General features: G+C 43.8%; 1 pseudogene; it reads right to left on the minus strand.

The window, feature by feature from the left end:
- LOC149212317 (DNA replication licensing factor MCM7 pseudogene) overlaps positions 1-1,106 on the minus strand; it is a 57,063-nt pseudogene extending 55,957 nt beyond the window's left edge.
- Positions 1,107-6,000: the final 4,894 nt, after the last annotated feature.

Here is a 6,000-nt window from a genome sequence, read left to right on the forward strand (position 1 = left end):
TAAGCCCGCATACGTGGGTGTTTGGCTTGAAATTCCCCCTTCACTTGTTTGATAACTAATTCGGAGTCGCCATAAACCGCTATCTTCTTTGCTTTCAACTTTCGAAGGATTTTCAAACCAGCAATAAGGGCCTCATATTCTGCTTCATTATTCGAACAATCAAAAGCCAATTTATAAGAACACACCCGTACCTTGCTTGGAACTTGGTTAGGGACTGAAAATGGACTACGAATCCACACACCTATACCAGCTCCATCGCTGCCCACTGCCCCATCAAAATCCATGGTCCAAAGACCATCCTCATCATCTTCCAAGGGCTGCACTTGTGATGTTGTTGCAGTCATGATTTGCTGCCCATTTGTTTCAGCGATTGACCTTATGACAGCAGTCCTTTCTTCACTTTCCGTTCTCAATACTTCTCTGAAATTTTCTGCAATGCCTGGGATATCTTCCACCTGAACTAACTGACTATCTATCTCATTGAAATTTTCCGCAAACAAAACAAAAGATTCTAAATTTGTTTGTACATAATTTACAGGATGATTTACGGGCTTTTCCTTACTAGTGATCATGTATTTCATCTTCTGTTCGCGATATACTTTCCTCATCTGTCCAAACACCGGAATAGTAGCATATGAAAAATCCAGCTGAAGAGTACCTTTGAGCTTGGATCCCCATGACCTTGAAAGGAGCATGCCAAATCTTGGGGGAATGTCCGCCACTACCACATCCATCAAGAGATTCTTTGCGGGAATTTGATCCAGGCTAACAACCAAATCTTTAATCAAACCGATGCATCTAACTCGGCTGGAATCAAATGAATATAAATCATGGTATTTATGAGTAATATCAAGTCCCAACTTCTCCATAATTGCCTTGGGCATTAAATTATGTGATGCTCCCGAATCGAACATAGCATTATGAAGCACATAATCATGTATTCTCAAGCTGATATAGAATGGAGGAACCTCACTCTCGGGGGACTCACCATTTAGAGCTGGCCCAAAGATCAATTCCGGCTGGTCATCCTCTACGTTCACCGCATCTAACATTGGGTCAATGTTGAACATTTTGGAAATTTGTGCTCGATATGTACTGTTCTTCATGACTTCTGTCAATGGAATGGTCAATTTCAATTTTGCAACTTCATTCTCAATGCTGAATGCTTGACTCTTTTCACCTTCCTTTGCCGGATTGTCTCATTTTTCTGCTCTATCTTTAGGTACATTTGATGGCTGATCCATCTTGTTTGCTGGAACTGTTTGAGTTGATGAAGGATCCATGACTTCTTTACCTTTTCTTTGTGGAACAGCAGCACCATTCTTTGCCAAGTTTCCCGCCCTCTTTTGAATCGGATGTATGGGAATCGTCTGGTTTCTCAATTGTCTCTGCTGGCCATGCTGAGCTGATAAAGCGTGTAAGTAACCTCGTTGATACTCTTCAGACTCATCTTGAAGTACAACATCATTAGATAAAATGCAATGCTCATCTTGAGGTGTATAAGCATTACCTATCAGCTCTTCTTCCTCCGTGATGTATGTGGGCAGATCATCGAGAGTGAAGAAATGATTTTCTTCACCAACACCTTCACCTTCATCTTCTGATTCTTGAGTGACATAATTTTGCTGAAATGGAGGTTGGATTGGCTGCTGTACGGCCGCCTCTTGCGCTCGTGTTTCCCGCTGTTTGATTCTATATTGGGGCTGCTGTTGTTGACCTCTAAAATTTGGGTTTCGAACTTGTGGTTCCAGTTTTCCAAGACTAAGATTTTGGAGTGCCTTTTTCACCTCCTCAACTGTACGAAGAACCTGAGAAGTGGATGTTGCCTCTTCTTTGATTGTGACCTTCTTCTCCGCTTTCATTCTTGCCCTTTTGTCATTCAAATTAGCCTCCACACTGACTGCAATTTTCTGCATTTCCTCCAAGGTAGGAGGATCTCGGTCTCGCAGTGAGTAGGCCATCTCCGGATCGAAACCATCCGGGAACTTAAGCAATGCGGACTTTCTTGATGGTTTCAAATCATCGGGTATAGCGTTATACACTGAATTAAATCTGATTATATAGTCTTGAACCGACTCACCCGGATTTCGTTTGAGGTTGTTGTACTCGGCATTGATTTGCATCGGGTCTTTTCTTATTTCCCATCGGTCCAAGAATTGATTCTCGAGTGCTTCCAAGGTGGTGATGCTGTTAGCTGCCAACCCTCTGAACCATTTTCTTACTTCTCCGAAAAATGTTTGCACGAACAACCGCATGGTAACATCTTCTTCATCTAACTCATATAGATCAAAGAAAGTGGACATTTTATCGATATGTTGTTGTGCTGTAATACTTTGTGGAGTGCCATCAAACATGGGAATTTTACTTTGGTAATCAGCAGGCATATCATGAAGATTAGCAGGCAATACAAGTGGGGCAAACCGGGCTGCCATTTTTCTAGGTAAGGTAGATCTTGGAGTAGCAGGCGGGGTAGGTGTGGCAGTATGAGGAGTAGGAGGAGGAGAAGCAGTGTGTGAAGCCGAAGGCGAAACAACTGTAGATGGGGGATGAGTAACTATGGGAGCAATAGCAATATAAGGAGGATTTGCCTGTTCATGCGCCGTGATAGAAGATCCAATATGACCAGAGATATTTTCAAGGAAATCAGCAAGAGTTGTAGCTTGTACACGTGTCTGGAGATTCCTCAAAATGAAATTTTCAACTAATTTATTATGCCTCTCGAATTCAATAGCAGCTGCAAAATCAGGATTTGGAACTAGAGTAGCAAGTGCACTTTCAGATTTAGTCTTGAACAAGGACAACTCAAAGCTTTCGTCGAAATCAAGATCTTCAAGATACTCGAAAATAGCTGGGCATGAATGAGATTTCAATATGCGACTAGAATTAGAAGCCAGTTTGGAAATCGAGGAACGAAAAACCAATCAGCCTATAAAAACTCTCAACTCAATCACCCGAAAGTTCAGAGTTTATAAACATACTGGGTTTAAAGCGCAGATTGCCATGTTACCTTCACTAGCTCACGGAGGTCGACCGAAGGAGCGTTTATCTACTTACGCTGATGTAAAACAAAAGCGTTTTCGAAGGCTACCTGGCGTACCTTCAGACTCCGTCTAAGCTTATGAATTAAACACGCCAATCAGCAAACAACCAATTTGTTCTTCCCCAATATGGTCACCACTATGTTAGCGCTTGAGATTTCACCCTAGGCTGAGGAAGGTAAACCTTCAAGGCAACATCAAACCATTTCACCTCGTAGCTAGCCCTACGGGGTATGAGAAGGCTCTCTCCGGTCTATCTCGGAAGATTTTCAATGGGGTGAGATGACCAATCAAAGGTAAAACTGATATTAGGCTAGTAAACTGATAAGGAGGGTTGATTTAAAGTTTTTGGGGTTTTTGGTGGCAATTGGAGGGAGTGCAATTCAGGGTGCGGGGATTGAGCTCAGTTTTTGCAAATGGATCTTTGGGGCAAGGTAGGAGTTTGTGCTGATGCCTTTAGCTGAGATGGATGATCAAGGAAGAAAAAGAGAAGCTAAAGAGGGCAAACAATGATTTTGAATCCTCTCTAGACAGTGGAAAACATAAACATTAAACAAATTTGAAAGCTGAGCATGGCAAGCATGAATTCAAACTTTATCACTTCATTTTTTTAATAAGCTGCAGTAAAGAAAGAGATGGAACACATAAACACACTTACAATTACAATAAGAGAACACACCATCAACACAAGAGTCCACAAGAATCCCAATGATGTCTGCAAAACCCTGGTCTTCCTTTTACTCAAATTGCAGAGATACAAGTAAAATATACAATAGGAGCTTCTCCCTCAAGAGTCCAACCATGAAAATGAGCAAGAGAAGGCATAATATAGATGATCTAACTCCTTTCCCCACCTCTAGGGGTCGAGCTCAGCTTCCTAGGAGCTGTTTCAACTAATTCTAAACTGAGCACTAGATAATAGGCAGTCAAAACAACTTGCCTCTAAAACTTAGGAAACCTATCCATGCATTAAATATTTACCATTTACATCAAAGAATCTTCTAGAAGTGATGAAGGAGAGTAAAAGCATCTAAGTGCCATGAAAATTACACAAAAATCCATCATTTACATGCCTCAAAAGTCAACCAAAGTAAAAACAGTGTTTTGCTGGCCGAACTGGTCAAAACAGTGAAATTTCCCTGAGTGGTCGCGCCCCTCACGTTGACTGGTCGCGCACATTGACAGCTCTGTTTGAGGGCCTTCCCGGTGTCCAAATCAGGTGCAAGATAGCTCATTGGAAAGGTCTGTGAGTCTACTTTCCAACCCCACTGGACTTTCTGAATTTGGAGTTGATTTGAGCCCTCCAAAGTCATTTCTCCCAAGACAGCTTTCTGCAACTCAAAATAGGGGCAGAAAGTCAAAAATTGCATGTATTTTGAGCTTTTGGAAGCCCAAATCTTCATAAAATCTGAAACCCATCCATAATCTAGTGTATTTTTACATGACAATTCCAAAAATGTAGAGTTTTCCCCGTTCTGAGCTGTCCCCATGACTGGTCGCGCGCGGGGTGAGACCACTCAAATGGCCAAAACCTGTAAAATTCTCAAAAATGCCAAAAATGCCTCAAAACTATCAAAATTTCTTGGGTTTGCTGCTAGGAGGAGGCTAATGAGTATCATGGTGAGTGAGAGAGGCCTCAGCCAAGATACGGAGCGGGTTGGTCTTCTTCTTCCTCTTGCGGGCCTCGGATAACTTCCTTTGGAAAATCTTCATTTTTGCCTTGCAAACATGCATCCTCACCCAATAATGATTCTTCATGTTCCGTAGCATCCTCTTGTCCTGGTTGGCCTTCTCCAATAGCCTCTCCAAGCGAGCATTCTCCTGAATGAGCAAAGACTCCCGGTCAGCAGGCAATGGGTCACCGGGCCTCCTACGGTTCAAAGTTCGATCACTGCGGATCCTCCATAGCTCATCAAGTTCTTTCTCCTCCTCCAATTGTCTGTTGCGCTGCTCCAGATAAGTGATGGTCCATTGAGCCATTTGGAGCTTTTGCTGCAACACGAGGTTCTCCTCCTCTCTCTGCCTGATAATCTCATAAAAATCTGAAGAAGGAGAGCGGGCATCAAGGCCAATGAAATCATCATGTGTATCACCAGCTCTCTCATCCTCAACCATGGGCACCTTGCCCTCCCGCACTGCCTCTGCTGATGAAGAATGCGAGGCCCCTTCCACCTGGTGTGGAGATAACACTCGCTGACCTGTAGATGATGATGGCGAGACCCCTTCCACCTGCTGTGGAGAAAGTACTCGTCGAGCTGCTGCAAACAAGGCCCTTGGGCCTTTCTGATATGTAAGCTGCGGTGGGGAAGCAACATGTCTCGGAACAATAATCTCGGGCTGGTGTGATGGACCTCCCTCCTCATGAATGGCCTCTGGCTCTGGTTGTGGCTGTGGTGGCACTGTAAAGAACTCATGAGAAATGAAGTCTGCCCATGGAATGCCCTGCTGACTCAACTGATGGGAAACAATGAGCTGGATGAGACCATGATGGCACAAACTCCTATGCTGCTGAGCTGGGGACTGCCTCTGAAACACGGACACCATTCTCTGAATGTCCTAGAAGAAGAAAACCGGGATGTTCATCATCCTCACTCGGGTAAAGTGCATCAACAGGCGAATGTGACAAGAGAAGACCTGTGAAAATCTTCCCTCGCATGTGAAGTAACGCATGATAAGCCGCATGATCGGAGCATACTCCCCCCGGAGGAATCTGAAGGGAAAGACCCCTGACAAGTGACTCATGAATGCTGGCCTGACATATGGCTCAAAATAAACATAATCCAGCATTTTGCGCTTGGGCCACACCTCACCCACATTTGGTATCCCGGTAGCCTCTGAAATCACCTCCGGAGATAGTACTAAATTCACCCCTGCAAGAGTGACCTGCCCATCATGAAGGTGCAAAACAAATAAGCGGGCCAACTCCCTATGGTGCTGAATCTGGGCAAGCCTCTCACAGAAC

This window comes from Pinus tabuliformis, chromosome 1_1 (genome assembly GCF_031772625.1).
Source record: "Pinus tabuliformis cultivar Carrire ecotype Pingquan chromosome 1_1, CPIR1, whole genome shotgun sequence".
Lineage (NCBI taxonomy): Eukaryota > Viridiplantae > Streptophyta > Pinopsida > Pinales > Pinaceae > Pinus > Pinus tabuliformis.